Below are 25,563 nucleotides of genomic sequence, written 5' to 3'. Positions count from 1 at the left end.
TCACTTAGTCTGACAATATAAAAGGTTATTTTTTTGTGATCCAGGTGTGTTCTGGTTTAAAGCTTTTAGTGCATTTGATTTTAATTCATTTAATAATTACCCTAAGGAATGTGTATCACCTCTAACCTTTCAGGCCAGGATTTTAAACTAAAATCATCTAATTATGAGACAGGACAGAATGGTAACCATTTTGGTCAAACCTTGCAAATGATGCTTTGTAAAATTGCATATTGCAGAAGGTGGTAATACATACTTGAAGCACTGAGGATGACTCTCACCTACTAACATGTTAAATTTTAGATCTGTAAAACTGACTGAAATGTAGCCTTTTTGTGTTGGCTACGATCAATTGGCTGTGGTGGCCATCTTGAATTGGGTTGACTCCAAATGTTAAACAGTTGTAGATGTTCATTCAGCCATTGGTCTCGGAGAGTTTCATTAACGTGCGTCTACTGGTTCATGAGATATTTTGCTAAAAGACAGGCAGGACTCCATTAGTTAATGCCAAAGTTTTAAACAAAAATGTTGTGCAATGAGTAGCATTTAAAGTATGTCTTGGGAATAACTGTTGGCTACTACCACACCAGATTTTAGCTCAATATCAGTGAAATTGGCTGAGTTATTGTCAAGATTTGGGCTTTGTTTTAGTTATCCTTTAAGTTTCTTTTGGTTTACTGTTTCTCTTCTGTGTTTGGTTGTTCCTTTGTTTGGTTTTGTTAGTTGTTTTTTTGCTCCCTGTGTTCTTTGTCATATTCACTTATCATCTCCTCCACTTACTCACTGGTCCGTTGTCGCTTCATGCGCTGTCTGGTACCCTTCATGTCCTTTCACGTCCCTCGTGTTCGCTACGTTTTGTATTTTTGTTCGTGTTTTTGTATTTAGTTTTGGTTTGCTGCCACGTCAGCTGTTGTTTTTGTTTCTTTTTTTTAAAATAAACAGTTTTTTCTTAGAGCTCTCAGAATGAGTCTGCACATTGCACCTCACTTTCCACGACACCTGACAGTTATATCTAATTTTGTGTTTGCTAAGGTCAGTTAGCAAACAATCCAACGTGTAGCAAACAAGTTTTCCAATTTTGAATTGGCCTGACTCCAAAAGGTAATTAGTTGTAGATGTGCATCAGATAAGTACATTTTGAAAATTTTATTAAAATCCATACAGTGGTTCATAGCAGTTTTTGCTAACAGACAAACTGAGTTGACTCCAACAGGTAATGGCAAAGGTTTCAAAACAAATCTTGTGCGATCACTTAGAACTTAGCATATTTGTTTAGAGAAATACTTTAAGCTATGAACACACCAAATCTCCGCTTAATGTCTGTAAAATCATCTGAGTTATAGTCATTTTTGTGTTTGCTAAGATTCCTTAGTTGTGGCAGCAATATTGAATAGGGTTGACTCCAAAAGTTAGTCAGTTGTGCAGGTACATCTAGCAATCACCTTTTGAAAGTTTAAAGAAACTCAGTCAAGTGGTTCATGAGATATTTTGCTAACAGACACAGCAAAAACGTTATCACCCTTCCGTCTTCAGCTTGTGTGTCAGTTGGAGCTCAACTTTTAAATTCTTGTCACGTTTTGTTTTCATTCCCCTGATTACACAAACATGCGCATTATGACCCAATTCCTCCCTCTCTACCTGTACTGTAGCTTTACATAAATAACCAGACTAGTTAACAGGTTTTCAGAGAACTAAGACTACTTCACTTATTGATCCTGACACAGTCCCATCAGGCCTGTCAGTGATGCTCTTCAGTCTAAATGTAGTTTTCCAGCTCATTAGCCTGAAAACCAACAGATCTCCCAGGAGACATGTTTTCAGGAGCCCGGGGGGGTGATCGAATAGGAAGAAAGCAACGCAGGAATTCAGCAACATTATGGATATTGATAACTGAACAAAAAGAAAACAAGATGGAGCTGATGCTGAAAGCACAAGCTTTTATTGTTTGTAGAAAACTAATGAGAACCCCAGGCTCTCTTTGTGTTCCTGTATCATCCACATGTTGGAGGCCACAGTCGGAAACAGCCCCAGTTGCTCCGTTGGCCCGCGGCTGTTTCTGTTTCACTTTTGTGGGGACTGAACAGAGCTGCCGGGTTTCTATTCAACTGCTCTGTGAATGAAAACAGTTTTTAAATTTTCATCAGCTTTAATTGTAACTCCAACTCAAAACTGCTATACTAAATTTAAAGTCTAGCATTCCTTGAAGGAATGATTTTTATCTGATGCCTTTCATGCCAGAGTTTTCAAACAAAAATAAAATCATCTTGTGTTGAGTAATGGGTTATAGCTGTTTTTGTCAAACTAATGATATGTTCAATCTCATGCGGTCACGCTTAAAGTGTGTGTTGTGAATGACTCTTAGCAGCTACAACGTGAGATTTTAGCTTATATCTTGTGTTATAGCTTGTGTTTTTTAAGGTCAGTTTCTTGTTGCAGCCATAACTTGTATTAGGCTGTCTCCAAAAGTTAATCAGCTGTAGATGTGCATCCAGCGATGAATTTCTGAAAGTGTCGTTAGAATTTGTCCAGTAGTTCATGAAATATTTAACAGACAGGCACACTAACCCACACACAAACACAGGCAAAAACATTATCACTCTGCCTTCAGCTATGGAGGCGGGCGATAAAAAGACAGACAGAACGCGACAAAGAGGTCAAATTAAGAGCCATGAGCCATGCTGGAAAATGACCCATTCTGTCTGAATGGTTCTGAACACATCAAACACTGTCTCATCTGTGCAGATCTTTCTTGTGTGTGCATGTGTGTGTGTGTGTATGTGTGTGTCTGTGTGTATGTGTGAGTCATGTGAAGACATACAGTGCCCCCACCCTGCTGATACTGCTGACCTCAGACTGACCTTCTTTATGAGTCCATGAGGGTCTGCACGCTGACACCGCCTCTTCTGGGGAAACGATAGAATGACAGGGGTCATGGTTCTCTGTAACTCTACAAATGTTATATGACACACTTCAAGATGCCTCCAGGGAGCAGAGATACTGTATGACAAATCCAATCTATCAAACGACTTCAAAGAAAACATAAAATCAGTGTGTTTTAACACTGAAACCTGCAGATAGTTGTTAATCCTGCTATTCAAAGCAAGGAAGCAAAGATATTTTCACCAAGCTCCTTGAGAAAATACTTGTAAGTCAAGTTTGCAGAGGCTGGTACTGCAGTGTATAGTGTGCATAATCATCAGATCCCTGACTGAATCCTAAAAACCAACAACTGACTCACAAATATTTTCCCACTTAACCCTGTTTATGCTCGTGGTAAGGTTATGCCTCAGACAGGTCATCAGGACCACATAGAGCTAAGCAGGCTTGCAGGCACACACCTAAGATTAATTTAGAGACATTGACCTAACTAGCGTTTATTCTTTGGGCTGGGGAAAGAAACCAGAGAACCTGAAAAAAAAAACATGCAGAGGGAGAACGTGTAAACTCCACCCAGAAAGGACCCAGCCAGGATTTGAACCTTTAAGCTGCGAGGCATCTAAAGTTTCGATCATCTAGCTGTTAATTTGAGATGAAGTTGAAGAATTTGGAGGTAGACCTTTATTAGTCAGTCTACTTTGTGCAATGCACCAGAAACACAATAAAGTATTACCACCATCATGACTGACAGTTGGGACAGTGTTCTTAGGTTTGAAAGTCTCACACTCACTCCGTTTACTTCCTGTTATTGTGGCCAACCAGATCAAACTTTGTCTCAGCTGAACACAAAGGTTTTTTTCCAAAGGGTATTTGGTTTGTCTGTTGAGCTTAAAGGTGACCCATTTGGACCAGCTTTCTTAGTTCTCTCTGGTGATGTAAAATATGCTTCACTGTAAATATCACTGTAAATGTGTGGATCATGAAGATCCTGGATAGAAGCAGCTGAAATGAGCTGCTTATTTAGGAGCTATTTACTATCAGGGATACCAGGCTCAGCTTTAGGTGAAGAGCTCCATCGTCCCGAGGGAAGCCACTGCTTCTTCTTCTTATCAAATGGAGTCAGCTGAAGTTGTTCGGGCTGATTAGGATGCCTCCGATTGGAGGTTTTCTGGGCATGTACCACTGAAAGGAGACCAAGGGGCAGACCCAGAACTCACTGTAAGGACTGTATATCTGGAACACCTTGGGATCCCTCAGAAGGAACTGTAGAATGTGGCTAGGGAAAATGATGTCTGGGTTTCTCTCCTGAACCTGTTGCCTTCACTACCCAACCATGGATAAGCAGAAAAAAATGGATGGATGGATGATATTGACCATGTGTTAGAGTAAATCAACAATAAACATGTGCTCCCGATTCTTGTTTTTAGAAATCATTAGAGTTCTATGTTGTATATTCATTCTAACCTGGAAAAACAATGGTTCAAAAGAATCATTAAAAGCTCCAAACTAATATGAAGTTCATGCCCTTGATGAGTGCATGCAAACTTATGACCGCAACTGTAAATGCTGTCGTGGTTAAAAAGTAATTTACATGAATAAAGGTATTATTCACAGTCTCACACCTATAAAAGATTGCTTTCTGAGCAGAGCAGACATTTCTCCGGATTTCTTTAAGTGTTTAATTATATTACACACTTTAGGCTGAGAAATATGCTAATCCCTTCTAATCTCCCTCTGAGGAACTTTGGTTTTAAACAGTTCAATGATTTTCTCACACAACTGCTCACAAACAGACCCCCTGCTCATCTTTGTTCCTGAAAGACTCAGCTTTTCATGATAACTGTTTTTGTATCAAATCAAGAATACAATCACTTCTTGACATTACTCTATGGAAATAAAATTATTATTAATTTAATAACTAGTCTATTACTTGGCAATTACTATATTTTATTGAATTACTAACCCTAAATTGTCTCCTACTCTTTTTTTAAAACAATAAGACACTCTTACTGTTTTTTTTATGCTTATGCTTGTTATTATGCTTCAGGCCAAATCTATAGGACTGAATGTGTATTACCAAAAAATAAAATAAATTCAATGTCAAGCAGTATTTGAAGGAATGCTTTTAATGAAACCTTAAAAATTACATTATGCACAGTCTCATGCGATATCTCGAGATCTGTGTTGTCACTAGGAGTAAGTTTTGTTAAAAGCCTCTTAGCTTCTACAACATCAAATCTTAGTTTAATATTTGTAGTTATTGCTGTTTTTGCATTTCATTAAAATTTGTCCATGAGATAATTTGCAAGCTGATGCCAAAAGGTAATCAGTTGTCAGTGTGCATAAATGATTTCTTTATGAGTTCATGAGATATTTTGCTAATGACGAAAACAAACAAATACATGCACAGACAATCCATAAACATTATCACCTTTCACCTGTTGGTAGTGGGCAATAATAAAAGTAAGTGGCTATTATTATACAAGATTATAGTTCATGTTTACTTTGAATCAATCTAACTTCTAGAGTACCGTAACAAAACAAGAAATTGCCTACAAAACTGGAACTATTTATATTATTACAAATATTTAAAAAAAAAAATCAAGTGAGGAAGGACTTTTCCCGGTGTTCATTTTGAAATTTGACAGTTACAACATCCTACAATGGAAGCTTCTGTTCTGGTTTGACCTGTGTGGTTAATTAGCGCATATTTCTGTGGGTTAAGCATGGCAGATTAACTTTCATTATGGGGTGAGTTACCAAATACCTCCCTATGCATCACTGGAGTCATTCTATATGAACTGTAAACTAAATTAAAGGCACTATGTTGATGACGAGGCTCATTAAAGTCAACTTGTAAAATGTTTCCCTGGACATACTGTGAACCACACCACTGTCTTTCTTTTCCACAACTGTTACTAATACAATATAAGACAACTACTGCTAATAAATATAGCCACAGTTGTATCATATTAGTCTGAAATCTTCGTGCAGTTATGCTGGAATGAAAATGTAATTCTGTTAAACTTTAGAACATATACTTGAGATGTATTAAACCATTGTATTGATTTAGTCAGTCCTGTTTAACACGGTGATTGAAGTTCATTCATGTAGGATGATGTGTTTTTTAACAAACTCTGGACTTAGACATGGAGTTCCACAAAGTTCTGTGCTTGGACCAATGTTTTTCATATGAGTACTAGCCCAAGCCATTTAAAGAGTTCTACAATGAACTATTAATAACCAAATGACTTTTGAAAGACAATATAGTTCCATGGTTTTTAAGAGGAGCTCTTCACTATCAGACAGTAAACCTATATGAGATTAGACTATCTGGAAGAAGAATGAAAGTTACTATAGGGCTCCTTTCTTGTGTAAACAGCTCTAAGCCTGAGCAGATATTAACTCTGTGTTGAAGATTAGATTTAAACTTTCCTGTTGGATGAAACATGGATAATAAAAGTGTTTTATGCTGGTAGGGGAGGTAATGTGACTGTGCTGCTACTGTTGGAAATGAGTTGACAACTCCAAATTATGAGAAAATACACTAATTTTCAATTACAGGCTAACTGAATTTTGACTGTTTGCGACAAGCAAGCCTTGTGGCTGCATTTTTCAGGGCTACTTTTTGTGTTTACACAACATGCAAAACTGTATTTTAGGCAATGCACACTGTTTTATTGTCCACCTTCACCCACATCATACCCATCCTTGCCCACTTTGTACCCACCTTGGCATTTGCCTCCACATTTATGGTTTCATCTGCTGGAGTACACTTTAAAAAAAAGGATAAGCAGATTTTAAAAAATATTATTTATATATCATCAGCAGGGGTGGAAATTAGCACCCGCCACCGGCCAAAGCTAAGTTTTGGTAAATACTACCAAAACAAACGTGCATTTCTAGTGCTAGCGGGAGAAATGGCTCCTGGTCAGACGTGCTTTGTTTGGCACATGTACCACAAACAAAACAGAAATCCTAGAATGTCTCAAATTTGACACCACTGCATTTTTGTTTACTTTTCCAGAAGAAGGAAGTTGCGCTCATTGTCTTCTTCAGAGGTTTTCGTGTCATTTCCTTCAGTAGTTCTTGGTGCAGCACTACCTCAGGCGAGGAGGGGAACAGGTTGCTCAAATGATTTGGCTCGATTGGCTCGGTGCAGAGTGAATGAGAATCGCACCAGCTGAAAATGGAACAAATGTTGCAATTTTGGTCACCAATGGAATCGAGTCTACCAGACTATCAGGTGTGAATACAGCCTTACAAAGCACAATAAAAGTCTGTCAATTTTACAGAAACTGATCAGAAATTTAGTGTAGTAGTTGGGAGTAATCCCCATTTTAAATTATGAGTGCTAATTGATTGCACAATGCTTGTGTTTAAAATTTTGCCATTAATTTTGACTAAACAAAGATGACTTCAAGTTTTTGTGAAACAGTAATAATATTTTACAGCAGTGTTAGTATGCAGTACAGTGAGCATGTGGTGAATTTTGAAAAGAGAAAAAGGGGTTCATTCAGGGGGATGAAAAATTAACATCTGCTCACACATATAAGTGTGAGCAGATTTTAGAGTAAAGTTCTGCCTGTTTGGAGCTTGATAGCTCCCGGTAGTGAGAACAGCCTGGCAGAACATTGCACCCAGGGGTTCTTGTTGGGTGGGGAGGCCTGAGAGTGGGCGGCAAAGGGTCCTTTTACAGGTCACTGCTACTTAACACTATAAAGGACCTTCTCTGTGGTACCGCACCAGCTCCGGTGATGTGAAGGACACAGGCATCATCCCAAACAGCCCTGACACAACCTGATATCAGAACACAGCAAACCTTTCTTACCAGAATAATAATATATATGCATAAGGCCATCTCAGCAGTCCTACAGACCTGCTCAAGGATCAATATCATCTGTATGTATGGGCTGCAGTGCCCCCCTCCTCCTCCAGCCCCAAAGATTCATATTCAGCACTTTTCAATGGAAACACAAGTACATCTCTGTGTTTTTATTTATTCATCACTTTTCTAAAGGAGATCAGATAGGTGATAAAGATATTCTGCTCTTATCCTATGTGATTTAATTTCACCTTGTCATTATTATCACGCACTGCCGAAGGTGTAGCTATGTTTTTGTCCTGGATTTGTGTGTGAGTGTGTGTGTTTGTTTGTAACTTTAGCAAAATATGTCGTGAATCACAAGACAGATTTTAATGAAATTTTTGGAAAGTAGTCAATGGATGTACATCTAGAACTGATTAACTTTTGGAGTTATACCATATCAAGATGGTCACCACAGCAAAGTGTGAGGTTTTGAGTTTTGAGTTATTATTTCAGTTTGGTTTTTTTCTGGTTGTGCTGTTCTCAGTATTCACTCCTCCCTTGTCACTCTTCTGCCTTCCTTGCCACGCCCATCTCCACCTGTCTGCCATTATCCCCACTCACCTGTTTCCATTTACCTCGTCAACCCCAGTGTTCAAATACCTGGTCATTTCTCTCACACCCTGTCGGATCATTGTTTGTCGTTGCTGATTCTATGTTTTGTTTTCCTCATTGCCATGCCCTGCTTTGGATTTTTGTTTAGTTTAGTTTGCTGCCACGTCAGCAGTTTGTTTTTATTTATTTTCTTGATTCAATAAATTAGTTTTGTTTTTTGGAAGAATGAGTCTGCACTCTGGGTTCGCTTCCGTTGCCATCCAGCCTGACAGAAAGCTATCTTAGCAGACACAAAAGTGGTGCTAACTCAGTCAGATGTACAGGTATTGAGCTAAAAGCTGGCGTGGTAGTGGCTGAGACTGATCTCCAGCACATATTTTGAGCGCCACCAGATTAAGCAAGATCTTTGTTTAAAAATCATCCATTAACTAATAGAATCAACACTGCTTGACTGTTAGCAAAATTTATCATGAACTAATAAAAAGTTCAGAAAATAATCATTGGATGTGTCTCTACAAAAAACTGAGTTGTGAAGTCAACCTAACTCTAGATGGCCATGACAGCCAACTGATTACACAAAATGCCAATAACTGAGCTAATTCTACAGTGATTGAGAAAGTAATTATTGGCTTTACATCTATAACTGATTAACTTTTGGAGTCAACACAATTAAAGATGTCTGCCAATGCTAATCAGCATGAGTCTATACAAAGCAGCTATGCATCGGTGAAATTTATAGTTGTCTATCAGAAATTTGGTGCAAAACATTGCAATATCTCATGAGAGTGCTCACAATGTTATTTTCAAGATTTTACCAAAATGGCTACAGCTCCTCATAAAAGGCAGAAGGCGAGTTTCAACACTTTAAGGAATGATAGGCCTTTAACTTTACTCAGCCTTATGCGTCTAGATAATCAGAGGGTTTGAATGTAGATGAGTAGTGGATGGTGCTTTTTATAGCAAAGGACACCTTCAGCAGAGTTCCTGTCCACAGATTAGCTGCCAAAATGATCCTGCTAAAAGCTCTGATGCAGGACTTGAACAAACGTGTTTTTTCAGTGTAATTGCTTCAGTGCAACATAGAAAATTGCCCTGGGTCTCTTGGCTGCATAAAAGCAGAATACATGAACTAAACTGGAAAACAAATTTGGTGCAGAGAAAGATGTGATTCTCTCTGGATGTTTTTTTTTTTTCGTTTGTTTGTTTGTTTGTTTTCTGTAGCAAATATCCATCATATCTGAAGCACATGGAGTCTTTGAGATCACTAAATGTGACAGGAAAGCACCAGGGGAGTGGGTTATTTGTGTGATCTCATGTGGTCTTTCCATCAGAAAGTAAAGACAACATGTTGAGAGGCAACATTTATAAACTTATGACCAGAACTGTTGGAGGGGAAAACAAAATTGTGTACATTTTGAGAGCAAACTGTCATCTTCTCATCTGTTAGCTTCAGAAACATTCATTTACATTAAAAAAATTTAAAACCTAGCATTGCTTGAGGGAATAAATATCTCCCACCAATATTCATACCAGACATTTAAACGTAAGATGATCTTACGTCAAGCAGGGAGGGAGTTATAGTCGTTTAAGTCAAAATTTGAAGATAACATTTATGCAAGATCTCACACAAAATTGCAAGATCTTGCAAGGTGTGTAGTGCTTAGCATCCAGTATAAGATGAGAATGTCTTTCAGTTACAACTATATCAAACCTTAGCTCAATATTTGTAAAAATGACTGAGTTGTAGCCATTTTTTGTTTCATAGGGTCACTTGGTTATAGTTGGCCATCTTGAATTTGATTGAATTCACAACCTAATCAGTTGTGGAACTGCATTCACTGATTACTTTCTGGGGGTTTCAATAAAATCTGCCCAGTTGTTCATGAGATCTTTTGCTATCACAACAGATAGCATACACATATACACATACACACAAAGGCAATTACATTATCACTCGCCTTTTGTGTTTTGGAACAGGCGATAGTAATCAAACCAAAAAGAAAAGTGGAAGAGGGTTATTCACAGTAATGAGTCTATAAATAAACCTGCCACACAAAACTCTCTGGTTTCTGTCATCTCCTTTCAATATTTTGGTAAAGCCTTCAATATATTTATGGTGTGTGGGGGTTTCTTTTTTATTCAGTGTGTTGTAAAAGGTTTGCAGATTTAAGAAGACAAGACAAAGACAAAACTGTGGGAGTTAATCTCTGTCAAAGAAACCACTGATTCGGAGTGGTTTAAACTGTGCTGTATGGAGTTGAGGCTTTTTAGATTTTATTAAAAGGAAAAATATTTTTACATATTTTACAAACTGACATCATTCTCTTCTACTAAATTGTGATTGTGATGCTGAGGTAACAGGTCCTGGAGGGAAACCCAGAAATCACCCCTTACAGTGACAGTCTCCGTCTCCTCCTGGTGGATCCCACGTTTATCCCAGCCCAAAGAGGGTAGAAAATCCCTCTACAGAGTTCTGGGACTGCCTCCCAGTGGGAGATGCACAGAAAACTTCCAGAGGGAGGCCTCCAGGAGAAATCCTAATCAGATACCCGAGCCACCTCAACTGACTCTTTTCAATGCGGAGGAGCAGTAGCTCCACTCCGAGCTCTTCACCTTATCTCTAAAGAAAAGGAAGCTCATTTCAGCTGGATGTATACAGGATCTTATTCCTTCAGTGAGTATAGATATTTCACAATCAAAGGTAATAGTTGGGCCATAGATGGACCAGTAAATCGAAAGCATCGTCTTTCAGCTCAGCTCCTCCTTCACAAAAAAGACCAGAGCAACACCCTCATTACTGAGGAAAAGACCTGATTTATGGATCCATCTCATGAACAACACTACCAGATACTTGAACTGTTTTGCTGTCTTCAGCGACATTGAAAAAGGTAACAGGTGGATATGATCTTCTCATAGAGTTTTTATCAGTGGCTTTTTCAAGGTGACTACTACATAAAAAGATGGACTTATTTTAAGAGAAAAAGATGCCCAATACGTGAACATTTATGCAGAGATAAAATTAATGATTTATTTGTGAAATCTGTTGAAAAAATACAAAAAATATTCATTTTTATGTGTGCATTGATCTTATGAGAAATTATTTAATAATATTTAATAATTTTATTTATTCATCTTTATTTAACCAGGCAAATCCCATTGAGGTCTCAGATCTCTTTTTCAAGGGAGGCCTGGGCCAAATGGTCAAAATTAAATGGTTTAACAAATTTTATTATTGTTTTGTCATTACAGGAGGCTTGTCCAATGATATTAGGCAGTAAGAACTTTGGAACAGGAAAAAAAAAAACCTTCTTTACCTTGATAGGAGCCTGGATGTCTTAGACTCTAATTTTTGATAACAGAAGAGAGACTTTGGCTCACTTGTTGTTTTTCATTTAGTTCATTTGTGTTTGTCTCCCGTGAAGATCTTTTCTCCCCATCTCATCATTAATTAAGAGTAACTAACAAAAGTTGAAGAATAACTTTTTGTAACTTTAAGAGATAAGTCTCGAAACAAATCGCTCATAAGATGTCGTGTCATCTTCCAGTTTCCTGCCTACATCAGCTGACAGCTCTACACCTTCCTCAACGTCATAACCGCAACCTCAGGTGACCTTGGACAAAACACTGACCTTTGACCTTCAATGAGTCTTGAGCCTTGACCTGCCTACTCAACATAGTTCTGCTGGGGTTTGATCAGCCTTTTTGGAGTCACTCGAAAGATACAGCTGGCAGCGCTTCCTATCCTGGTGGTGAGAAAAGAAATGTTAGGTCTGGTTATAAAATTTTAAGTTGATAAACCAGCATTTCATTTCAGCATTATTAACATCCTCCTGACCCAAATTCCAAAGTAAACAATCTAAATTCTGTGCACGTGGATCCGAAAATAGATCCTGATCAAAACATCATGTTAAAAATATCCTTATGTTTTAGATATAGTTATAATCAATGGCATAAGGGGTTATCTAGGGCTTCTAAGTGTTATTTTAGGATTATTGTAAAGTGATTATTGTTGTTTAAATCAGGTTCAGTAAATTAGAATATTTACTTGAAGCTAAAACTGAAAATTGATTAACTCACAAAATATTATTATTTCTCAAATTTTCATATTTAATTTGACTTTTGTTGTGTTGATTTTAATGTTTACTTGTGATTTTATTTTGATTTTCTTTTAAGTCTGTAATAAAATCTTAAAAGAGAAATTTGGTCCTTTTTATTAGTAACATACTATAATTGAAAGTTCCCTAGAATGAACAGATTCAGCTCTCAGCTGTTGGGATCTGATAAACAATAAGGAGAAATAAATCTAGTAATCTAAATATTGGTGACTGATAAATTTGATCTGGTGCCCCATTTAAAAAAAAAAAAGCTTAAAACAGTAGCAAAGAATGTATTGTCCTTCTTTTGTCTTGCTACATACTGTTAAAACCTTTGGGGGAAAAAAAAATTAAAAAAACATTCAGATTTAAGGCTATATTTTGATACCTGCACAAGAACATTGAAGATTTGTTTTGATAGGTGTGCTTCATTACTGCAAATTAAATCTAAAAAAAATATGGGTTGGATTTATTTCTTCATAGGTCCTTTATTCAATCGGACTCTCAGGCCTTTTACTGTCAAAGAAAAAACAGCTCATCACTCCGGTTCTGATGCAGCTGCACTAGTTACCAGTTGGATCTGTTTAAAAAACTTTCAAAAACTTTTATTTTACTGATATGTTCATCTGGTTTTCTATTAATAAGTCATTTAGAATGTAACCACTTCCATTTCCTGACTTTTTCTTTTAAACGACAGGTTTTATCTTGGCTGCTCTCAGACTCATGAAGACAATATTTGGTTCCAAATTAAATCTTACTACAGCACTGGTAATTTCAAACTGGACTTAAAGTAAAACCTATCAGTATTTATTGAATTAATTTAAGTGTCTGAAGTCAAAATGCAAAAATTGAAATAACCCCTCTTATCTGCATGAACAACATACATCTGATTGATTTATTTTGTATCAGAGTAATTGCTCAGGCTTTTCAGAGTTTGCTTTGTGGAATTCATTTGATCTATAAAACCAGCAAGACACTCCAGGCGAACATGCTGCAGATAAACACTTCTCTCTCTGATTTATTTGCCATCCATCTCAGTTCTGATATCAATATGTCCTCTGAGGTTCTGCCCCAGCCCCTGGAGAACCGCAGGAGGTATGTTGGCTTTCTGGCTTTGTGTCAGATGCTGGCATGTTTTGCTCGATTTGCTCTGAGGGCAACTCCAACATGAGTGATCTCATACTGGAGATGGGATGCAATCTGTCTTCTCCCAGGGCTCTTTGTCTAATACTGCTAATTAGAGAAAGAGAAAAGGCTTCGTCCTCTCTGTAAACACCCTCTCTCTTCTCCTCTCACTCTCATTCTCTCCACCAATTACCGGATTAGAAGGCACTTTGAGGAGTCACTTAGAAACCCGGGCCTGCACGCACTGTCACTACCAATACAAGGCAAATGGTGACTGGAACACAGCCTCGAAGGGCCTTCTAGTTGGTGACTAAAGTTGTCCATTAGCTGATTACTGCATTTCACAAAGAACACCTTTAAAAGCCTTTAATCTTTATTCAGATTTTCTCTTCAAACTACGATATCACCACAATAAGAACACAATTCTAACTGGACTGTTTGCTACAAAGGCATGACTCGACTCTCCAACACTGAGTTTTCTTGGAACTGCAGGGAAACCTGAACATGAACCATCCAGATGGTCTATAAGACTTTGCATACGTGGCAAGATACAATTTGGCTCTGCTTCAGTGCTTTTCTTTTCTGCACTGTTTGCTCTCTGCACATAATTTTTTTAGACGTGTAAAAGAATGGGCGTCTCAATCAAAAGGGTGTTTTCCAGCCAACAAAATGCTGCCAGAACTCACCATCTGTTCGTTTTCGGGGGTGGAGGTGGGAGAATTGTGTATTAAAGCAGCTCTGACACCCTTTGCTTGGCTGGCGTCAGGAGAAGTTTCTTCCAGCCAAATGATCAGTCAGATGGCCTCTGTGCTGACCTTCTCTGCAGGAAATAAATGGACACTTCAATTGTTCAGAGATTAGCATCCGTTCTGCTGGGATGTATGAAACATTTACAGGTAACAAATGGTTGGAAAATAACGAAGAACATGTCACTTTGATTTGTGTAGACAAAGCCTAAGATGTATCGCAATGCAGACAAAGGAAATTCTGCGTCATTTCAATGACAGCTCATCTTCAAGTGCAGTGTTTCCCATAACTGGGGTCAGTACACTACTGTGGGTCACACAACAGTAAGTTGGGGGTCTTGAGATTATCTCAGGAAATCAAACACAATTCAAAAACAATTCCTGATAGCATATTTTTACTATAATTGTAACAAAAGTTTTAAAAATTTGTGACAAATGAAAAAAACTATATAATATGTATTTAAACTATTTGTGTTGTCATTATAGCCTTATATATTTATATTTTCAGCAAGTTTGTGTAGTTCAACTAGAGATTTTTGGATATTACAAGAACCACTGTTCAAGAGTATGCACCTGGTACATGGTCCAAAGTCTAACATGGTTCTCAAACAGTAGTACAAGTACCACTCAGAAGAAATTTTAGAATCAGTTATTTATCATCAGAAGCTGAACTGCAAAGTAAAGCTAAAAACTGGACACGAAGACAAGCAAATTTATGAAATAAAACTGTGATGGAGAACCTTTTGAGAACTTCTGAGGAAACTGGCGTGGATGATGGTTGGCCACTGTTCTAGTGGATTTAAGCCGCACCACTGAGTTCTCTGTAGGTCCTGCTAACAAGTCAGAAAATTTGATTGATGTTATCCCAAACTTGTATTCATTTATTGTTTGGCAGAAAAAGCCAGGGCCACAATGCATCTACTGCAAGCAGCAAAAAAGGAATGAAACCATCACATCTTCAACCACACCCTTAGACTAGGGTTAAGTGTGTTCTTTGTATCTGAATGGTTTTCCCTAATCAGAATAATGACTGAATGTTTGGTTTAGGGAGTCACAAGTAAGGTACAGGCTGGCACATGTCAATCCAAATCTCATCTCCTGTGTTTATCCCTGGAGTTAAAATGTGAAGTTTGTCAAATTATTAGGATTGGTCTCTTTGCTTCTTTATGACACACACTTGATCTGTTTGAAACATTTCAGTACACATTACTTGTACTACTTGGTTTTTGTGCCTGTCATACTGCTGGTGCTTGGAGAGCCTAGTATTTTCTGAGGTGGCACTCTGTTCTACTATATTTAATTGATAACTGTTCTGACAGAGTTTTGAACTAAGATCATGTTATGTTGAAACATAATGGTGTTATGGTCATTTTGTTTAAAACTTTAAATAAATGTTATGTGCTAATGGGAATGACTTAGCTATGATTACATTATATTTTAGCTACATATCAGTAAAACTGACTGTTATAGCCATTTTTGTGTTGGCTAAGAGAGATAAGCCATGGCAGCCATCTTGAATTGGGTTGATATCAAATGTTAATGAATTGAAGATGTACATCCAATAATAACTGTCTGAAATTTTCATTAAAATCTATCTACTTGTTCTGGAGATATTCTGATAACAGACAAACATAAATGACTACAACAAATAATGCTAGCGTTTTAGGCAAATATCTTAGGTATGTAATGAGGATGGTGCTCAGCTACTACCATGTCAAATTGTAAAACCTTTGCACAGTAGTTTTAAAATCATTTGAAGAGCCCAATACAGCTAAAGGTGTCATTACTCATCAACAGGTGAACCACAGTCAAAATGTAAGGATTGTTAAGATTAACACCTCTCCTAATCATGATGGCACCTGCTGTTCAGATAAAAGATGGCCCATCCTGAACCATTAAGCTCTGCGATGATAGGAGTGTTTCCCTCGACAACAATCTGAACCACTGAGAGATGAAACAGAACAGAACCCAGCGTGGAGCAGCAAGCGTTCCCTGGTGGCTGCATCTATAGTTATGCAAATTCAAAACCTGTGAGTAAAGCCACAATGACTCACTAACGGGACAATTTTCTCAGAGATGAATCCTTCAGCAGAGAGGAGCATTGATTTTCAGCCTCTCAGCTTATTAATGTCATTTTCTCTCCGCTTTTTCAACAAGGCAAACCGTAGAATTTCCCACAGATCTTAGTAAATGCACTCTAACTTTTGCCTGAATAAGTTGTGAGCCTAATTCACAGAAAATCAAGCCTCCTTTGAAGAGGGAAGGTCTATTCCTGTAAAACGCTACCCCCCAACCCTTCTGCTTGTTAGCCAGCCTGAGCCTTGACAGCATTTAATTGATTAAAGTATAAATGCCTTCGAAGTCTCAGTTGCACCAAGTGATGCAGTGCACAGACGCTGTATGGATCGCGAGAAGCAGCAGTAAACCCAAAGTGTCTGAAATGACTTCAAAGTGCAAGAGAATGCGATGTTGATTATCTAATTGTGTGCATGTTTACTCCACAAAGTCTCAACAATTCCAGCTTTTCTGCAGCACTTCAGTAGTTAGAAGCACATTTATGTTCCCTCAAAGTGTGTGCACATATGATTTGTGTCTTTCTAAACTCGTTTCTAAAAAAATATGTTTGTCTGCCTTCATTTGATCTGCCACCATTGCTGTGTTTATTTGTGCTTCACACTGTGAGAAGAAGCTTGTTAGCTGTGATAGTTTTTTGGTTTCTGTTCAGACGTTGTGCTCCTTGACAGCTCATCAGCTGACAAGCAGCTCCTCCATAAATGGATGTAAATTATACATGTTTTAGGCCAGTGTAAAGAGACGATACAAGGGGCCCTCAAGCGCTAATCTGCCAGCGAAAATGATTGAAAGGTTTCATCTTTTATTGATTAACAACTCTTACTGAAAGTTTCGAATGTGTAATGCCTTTTTTTAACACTAAATATTAGGAAAACACGTAAATGTCAAAATAAATTGATTGCTTGTGAGATAATCAACTTTGAATTTTTTAAAACACAGACTTTTATTTGAATGTACTCTGGGGGACATTACAATGATGTAACAGATGCCCCACCCCATTTCTAACCCAAAAGTACCCAAAACCAAATCATGATAACTGATTTTTTTCCCAAAATTATCTTAACCATCTTTTTAAAGAAGGTTCCCTTCACATAATCCCATCTCAGCTTTAAGTCTCTACTGTGCCATAAAAATAAACCCATAATTTACCACTCCAACTAAATTCTGCCATTTTAAAACAGCTCCAGTCTCAAAAGGTTTATAGCTGTTTACGTAAACGCTATTTTATAAACTTTTCCATAACTTTTTGTTTCACATTACACAGTTATTAAGGCAGAAATATGAAACTCCTGCTGGGAGTGTCAACAGGCTGTACAGAAAGTGCTACAGTAAGCTGCTGCTGCTACTATTTGTGCTTATAAATAACCACAGCATTCTGTGTTAATGTGTCATTTAAAGCTGACATGGGTGTAAAGGTTTAGAGAGAATAACATTTTCATTAACTGCTGTGAATTTTTTTATGTAGGGATTCTAAGGGTAGTACTTCAATGAGTTGCAAAAGTTGAATTACTAGTTGGCGAATGGTTTCCTGCTGGCTTCCAAATTTCTTAGGAAACTGGTCTAAATCTACCTATCTTCATTTAAAAGTGTAATTCAGTATATTAAACCAGCAATAAGAATGCATCTGCCATTGTGGGTTTAAAGCAGGCCAGGGTGGGTACAATGTGGGCAACTAAATAATCCTAGAATTCATGTCAGAGTACATCCTGTATGTTTGTCTTGTAAATAAGTTAGTGTGAAAGTAGAAGACTTAGCTTGAATAAATACATTTTCATCAACAGTATTAAACTTACAACCAGCCTATGGCTATCTTCAAAATCTACCAAGTACTAATTTATAAAATTTAATAGCAAGAAAATACTCTCATTATCTCATAATGCCATAAAGACACAATAATCAAATGTTTCAAATTATCTCTTCAACGAGCCCATAAATCTCAATACAGTTAACATTAAACATTTGGTAACATCAAAACAAACTCTAAACAATTGTTGCAAACCAATCAATCCATGACAAAAGTCACAGACCAGAAATGTTTGGGCCACACCCTTCAGAGAAATTAGCTCTATGACTGCTTTACCTCCAACACCATCTCAGAAGCAACAGACCATTATTGTTTCAAACGTTTGTTTTCTTACCAGCTGCCTCTCTGGTGTTTGTAAATGTCAGTTCCGCACAGATTTTTCCATGTCTGGTTGGCACCATCCACAGCATTCAAGTGTTGTGCACCATGTTTCTGGTCCCTGTGTCATTAGGTTATCACAGAATGGTTCCTCAGAATGGTTCCTACCCCCTCACTTCTAAGCTTGACTTAACAATCACAGAAGCTGAGGTCCTGTACCAGTCAGCTGCTTTAGGAGTCCTCTGGGACAGCCTCCGCTGGTGTCCACCAATGAATCCTTCTGTTTCCACTTCAACAGACACCAGTGACCTTCTGGCCAAAGCTACAGGAAGCAGCATGTCCAGCAGAGACCCAGAACATGGCCCATTTGGATCCCATGTCCCCGATCTTCCCAGAGAAGTGCAAACAAACTCTTCCAGAGTCTGAGTTCCCCCAGACAAGGGCCACAGGCAGACAATCCCAGTTCATCTTCACTATTTGTTTGGCTTTACCAGGCCTGTCCAGCAGCCTTCCCTTTCACAGGATCCAACACACCACCTCTTTGCCAATGCAGTCACAAACAGAACTTGACTCAGGTTTGTTTTTTATAGACTCTATTTAAATTCCTTGAATCAACACAGTTGATTTTAGTTTAACTTATAAACTGAGTTATAAGAATTTATATTACTTTTGAAACCAAGTAATTGTACAATGTGATGAATCCCGTGTGATTTAAAGAGGGGATCACACTGTTTCACACAGACAGATGCCAAGCAGCATCATAAATTTATATTGCTTTGAGATCATAAAATTAAAAGACTGAGGATATTTAATGTTGTGAAGCCAACCCATGACTCTTTGGACTCTGGGACTTTAGCCGGACAAAAGAACAACAACATAGGACAACCAGAACAACTCAGAGTTGATGAAGTAAACATGCAGAAAATCTCATGACACGACTGAAGGGGGCGAGTGCTGGCAGGACGTTTCTGCGGAAAATCTTTACACTGATTACCAAACGGTGCTTCATAAAGAATATAGATAATTAGCTTCAAAAGCAGCAGTTGCCAATTGTTATTTATGTAATTCCTGACAATCTTCATTAACAGATGCAATTTCCCTTTAATTCATATGCGCTCATGCCAGACGCTTTGTGAGCTTCGGCTGGCAGTCAGACTCCTGTTTATGTTTCTAATCAGCGGAAATCGTTTCTCAGGAAAATTACAGAGGAGTCGACCCTCTTGACAAAGCTGTCGAACAATTTTTCACATCGAGCTCATTTCTGAGATGTATTCTGCCACCACATGAACTGCCCATTTGATAAGATATAAAGAATGTTTACGTTGCTTTAAAAGCCACATTCTGCTACTTTGTTTTCATTTTCACTTTTTTTTTTTTTTACTAAGTTTGAGCTTTCGAAGTTTATGATACATGGCTGAGGTTTTCTCTATTAGATTATAAAGCTTGTGGATTTACCCTGCTCAAGTTGGAGCAAAAATAATTTGTAAAAGAGGTGGAAGAGAGATGCTTTTTCTTGTTTTATTAATGTTTAAGGAGCAGAGACAGGTTAGGGTGCAAGTTTCTGAAAGTGTTTTCACATATGCGATATGTTGTTTGCACTGGAGTGCAAAAAGTAGACAGCTTTTTACTCAGTTTTAAATGGTAAATAATCACTTAACCTATTAGACAGATATATAGTATTAATACCTGAGTCCTAATGTTATCCTAACTGACTTTCTGTTGAATTTATTTCAGGTAATGAAGCATGGATCCATGCCAGCAGTCCGACTTTAGATAACATTTTGTGGGGTAAAGTTGCTACACTTGGGATGTCTTCTGCACAATCTTACCTAAAATGCCTAAAGCCCAAACAAAAGGTGAAAAATTCAAACTGTTGTGCTGTTGGCGCTGAAGATTCCATGTTGTATCAAGTATCCACATCCCCAGCAGCAACAATATCCCATGGACTCCCAGTTCTTGCTTTACTGGCTAGTTTGGCAAACCTCAGATTAAAGCAGATGTTTTGTAACCTTTTATTTTTAACTTGACAGATGACCAGTCAGAGCAGACTGGATCTTTAGGAAATAAAGATGAAAAATAAATTGTTTGTACCCTTTTGTTAAGGAAAGAAAAACCCACAAAGGTGACTGAAATAATTTGAAAGTGACAAAAGTAATAAAAACAAAGAATACCACAAATCAACTTATGAAAATCAGTCATTGCTTTTGACTTTTGTTTCAACAGAATTAACAAATTTAACAAATTATTTAAAAGGGCCTTGACAGAAAGGATGATACCTCTAGGAAAGAAATAGTTTGACCACAGGGACATGTTCAATAAAACTAATAAACCTGTCATTAACAGGAAGAGTGGTATCCTTAACTTAATATTTTGTTCCCCAACCTTTGAGCCGCTCAGTGTGTTCAAGTGATTTTGGTCCCTCTCTCTGAGCCTTCTGTACCTACCCACAGGTATTTTAGTCCACTCCTCATGAACAAACAGCTTCATCTGTCTCAGGTTAGAAGGATTCCTTCTCCAGACTCCAGATTTCAGCTCCTTCCACAGATGTTCAACAGGATTTAGATCAGGGCTCAGAAGGCCACATCAGACTGGTCCAGTGTTTGGTTATGACCCATTCTTGGTGTTTTCAGCTGTGTGTTTTGGGTCATTATTCTGTTGGAGGACCCATGACCAAACTTTCTGACTCTGAGCAGCATATTCAGCTCTAGAATGTCTTGATAGTTTTGAGATTTCATTGGACTCTGAACAAATTCAGGACCCTGTGTCAGATGTAGCAAAGCAGCCCCAGAAAAGAACTGGGCCTCCTCCATGTTTCACTGTAGATACAGGGTTCTTCCTGTTGTATGTTTTATAGAAAATTTAGTCTCATCTGTACAAAAGACATTCTCCCAGAAGCTTTGTCGTTTCTCAATACGTATTTTGGTAAATTCCAGTCTAACTTTTTTAGGATTTGGTGTCCTCCTCGGTCGTCTTCTGTTAAGTCCACTTTGCCTCAAACAGTGTCTGATGGTGCGATCTGATACTGATGACCTCGGAGTTCACCTCTAATCACTTTAGAAGTTGTTCTGGGCTCGTTGCTTACCATTTGTGTTATCATTCTCTGGTGTACACGTTCCTACAGATTTTGGTCGGTTGGCGTCACTTGGAAGCTATGCTGGGAAACTGTTAATGATGTGAAAACTATTACTGGACACACCTGAGTGTTGGAATCCTTGCAGTTCATCAGTTCTCCCTCTAGATGGTGCCATGGAGCTTAGCTGGGATGGACGCTCATCAGCAGGTGTGTCTTCTACACACCTGTGACACATTCCACGCTTAGAATCCTGTTACGCTTAGACCTCTGTGTTTGATTACCTGTTGCTGCTCTTCACTGTAGGTGTTTTCTTTGCTGGAAAGTGAACTTGGCTATCCCTTCATGGCTTCTGTATTCAAACTGCAAGACCCTGGAGTATTCAGTGTGGGCTGGCAGCCTTCGTCACCTCATCTTCTGCAAGCTCTGTCGAACCTGTCCCACTCTCCTCCATGCCGCCCAGCGTCCAGGTTTCCAGGGCACATCCCAATGTCATTTGGTGAACATATCTCCCTCTGGAACTAAACCGATTACCATCCGACTGCATTGCCCGGTTCCACTCACCCCTCCAGGGCACTCCATCCTCCTTTCAAAGTAAGCATCTTGATTATTTCCTCAGCAGAAACATTTGCTATCCTCACCATTCTTTTCCCTTTCCTGTCTCCAGAGCACCAGTTCTCCTGTGGTCCCCTCCCTGGTCTCTTCTTTAGACTTCCCGCTGCCTGTTTTAGTTCTGCAGTTTTTGCACGGTAAAATCTTTAAATCCTTTTTTGAAGTGCTTTCCTGCATGTGGGTCAAGAGACTTTCTCAAATTATGACACTGAGGGGTTGTTCAAGTGGGATTTCCTGCTTTGCAGCAAAGTTGAGCTAAAAGCTAAGAGTTGTTTTGTGTCAGAGGACCTACATGTTTGAATACATGGCTACATCACTATGGTAACAGTTTCGGTAAACTGATTCAGTTCGTATCATATCCCATCATCATAAATTTCTCTAGTGCTGGACCATTTGCAATAGACATCTGATTGTCAAAAAAATAATAAATAAAATGATGTTGTCTTAAGGTAGTCAAGGTCCTGAATTTAAATGTTAATTAAATTATGAAATGTTGGCATTTTAATTGGCAAATTTATCCACAAACCATTTTTTTAAGTATACAATGTACTTAAATGTATCCATCCAATCTACTGAATATATCAGCTAGGAATTCTAACTTTAAGTAAAAAATCTTTTTGTTTGACCAGATTGTTTTTTATTCACTTACATGATTTCCAGTATAAGAAATAGTTGAAAAATAAGTTAGTAAATTTGAATAAATTCACAAGCAAAGTCACAGTAAAGCTATTCTCTGCTGTGCACCACTGACAATCTGCAGTTAGTTGCAATAAGCTTAAAAAGGATGGATTGTGCAACACAACTCCATCAGAACCAGATATATCAAGTTGATGATGTAGAAATTGGTTGTGCATTTTTCACATTTTGCTGGATTTGCTCAGACATCAATTAAACAGTTAATAGCCTATTAGTTTTAATTTGTTTCTGTGCATCAGAGAATATTTAATAAATAACATATTTGATCAATGAAGTGATTTGCACATTATGCAATAGAGTCAGAGTTAAATGAACCTCTTGATTGTGGAGTTAAACGTTTCAGATCTTTCTGTTCCGACTTAAACAGAAGCAGCCTGTTGGTTGAAGTGAGTGACTTTGTGTCTTTGTTTGGTTCTTTGCGAAGAGTTGGAAACGCATCCTCATTAGTGCGTCACCGGTGTGCTTCTGCATTTATTAACATTAGCAGTGTGAGTAATCCATGTAATGGTGTATAACAATAATTCACAAACAGTCCTGATGGTTGAAGGTCACACAAACAGGTTACTATTACAACAATGTCGCCTGCCTACTCTGATGCTAGATTCAGACCTAGTCCACACGTAGCCGGATATCTGGTACACCGAATAATTTTTTATGCGATTTGGCATTTCATCCACACGTAATCTCCATTTAATAGCACTAAAAACGATTGAAAATGAAAACTCTGGCTAAAGTGAAGATTTGCAAATTCTCAGTTTTTGTGTTTGCGTGTGGACATTGATAACCAGAGATTTAAAGGTCAGCGCATTATAGTCTGCGACAAGTAAAGCAGCACTGATGTCACATATGCGGCGATTGTTATTGTTTGACCATGCAGTAAAGGGAAAATGTCTGCTGTCAGAGAGGGGTTGATTTTTACATTGGTTTATACGGTTTTTGTCTGTTTGTTTTTGCAAACCCAACTGGTACAACACATTGAATTGCAAAGGAGAAATAGCAGTTTTACAACAGCTGTCCCTCCTGATATGGAGGCACAATGCCTTCACCATTCAATGTCGCTGTTGCCGGTTTTGGATCAGCGAACATAAATGAATATGAATTATACATGCCCTATGGGTTTGGCAAGTTTAAAAAAATCGTTCAGTGGTGAAATTCAGCAGGTTCATGTGGATGAACACTTTTTTTTTAAACCAATCCCATGTGGATGGTATCATTTCGTCAAACGATGTGGAGGAGATATTCGGTTTTTATAAAGAACCGGCTACGTGTGGACTAGGCCTCAGTCTTAACTCAAAGTAAATCGTGAAATTTGAATTTCATCTTGAGATATCCTTTTTGCAAATCTGTTCTGGCACATGTAGGCAGCCACCCTATCTATATGGTATACCTGAAATACCAACAGGACACACACACACACAAAGTAATGGTGTATAACATGGGGAGCCGTGGCAATTAACTACCATTTTTTATGTGACAACAGCAATTGTTCACATGGTCATCACTCCTCTTAATGTTAATGTTTTTGGTATTTTTCAGCATTTTTCCTTTGCAGGTGTTTTGTTGGTTGTAGGTATTTGCTTCTATTTTCTGTGATTACAGCATTTTGTATTTTTTTCAGCGTTGTTTTTTTGTGCTTTGGAGTTTACATCATTCATGTGTTTGCAGTGCGTTTAAACCTTTGCTGCACGTTTGCACCTGTCAGCCACCGTACTTCATACTGTTCTGAACACTTGGTTTCCCACATTTTGAGACTTTTGCAATGAGCTGACTTCAGCTTGTAACAGTTTTCTCTATAACGTCATTCGCTCCAGGCACGGAAAAATTGATATAGACAATCTCCACTTTAGTCAGCATTTTAGAGGCTTTTCTACTTGAACAGGTAACAAAAGCATATATAGAATAATATGACTTTTTAAGACATTGCAGGGAGTTATTAACAGAGGCATAGAGGCATATTTTTACCCTGAGGTAGCCTCAGGCTTTTGCTTTTTTTTTTTTTTTTGCTGAGACTGTTGGGAAATTTAACACCTGTCTGTGTTATATGAAAAAAGTTGCAACTAGCAGTTCCAATTTTATTTGACGGAATGCAGCTTTGTGAGACGCACTGATCAACATTTACAACTTGAATGGAATTAAATCAAACACCCAGAAGAGAAACTTAGTTCTTACACTATTCTTTTCGGGGTTTTTTTTAACTTTGGCCAGTATTAAAACTTAATAAGGGTGCCACTGCATAAGCATTGATGCACTCTTATTATTATTTGGCTATTATTCTTTGGTTTCCATCAGGATTAAGTTCTGTTACTCCTTCCTCAGCTTTGGATAAAACATAAAAACATATGGCATCAGTGGGCTAGTATGCTGTGACTTTTGGTAAAGGTAGTTCGATTAGCGTAGACAGAATTTGCAAAAACTGTGAAAAAGTTTCCAAATAGAAATCTAGAAACACTCAGAGAGCACAAACCACCGTCAAGGCTATGCCGTCATTAAAAAATAGTCGATTCGGTGTTCTGACTTTCTGTGCTTCTGTGCCCATCTATCCGACCTACCTTGTGGCAATGTGCATGCCCAGACCGATGTTACGTCACAGGTTGTTTACTCAGCTGATTTCTTATCGATATGTGCTACCTGTAGAAGTTTTGTTTCATTTCTCCGAAGGTTACGGTAAGTTTTATTTAATTAAGCTGCAATGTTACTCATGTTTCTTATATATATATATATATATATAT

General features: G+C 38.0%; 1 long non-coding RNA gene across 1 annotated transcript; it reads right to left on the bottom strand.

The window, feature by feature from the left end:
• Window positions 1-1,942: 1,942 nt before the first annotated feature.
• Window positions 1,943-18,639, bottom strand: LOC119616575. Its single transcript, XR_003039158.1, has 5 exons — window positions 18,473-18,639; window positions 14,202-14,335; window positions 11,926-12,039; window positions 2,856-2,900; window positions 1,943-2,107 (listed from the first exon to the last, which is right to left on the bottom strand). It is a non-coding gene; the product is annotated as an uncharacterized LOC119616575 (long non-coding RNA).
• Between the last annotated feature and the right edge of the window lie 6,924 nt (window positions 18,640-25,563).

The sequence above is a fragment of the Kryptolebias marmoratus genome, linkage group LG17 (genome assembly GCF_001649575.2).
Source record: "Kryptolebias marmoratus isolate JLee-2015 linkage group LG17, ASM164957v2, whole genome shotgun sequence".
In the NCBI taxonomy this organism is placed as follows: Eukaryota; Metazoa; Chordata; class Actinopteri; order Cyprinodontiformes; family Rivulidae; genus Kryptolebias; species Kryptolebias marmoratus.
This window is presented reverse-complemented; position numbering and strand designations above follow the sequence as displayed.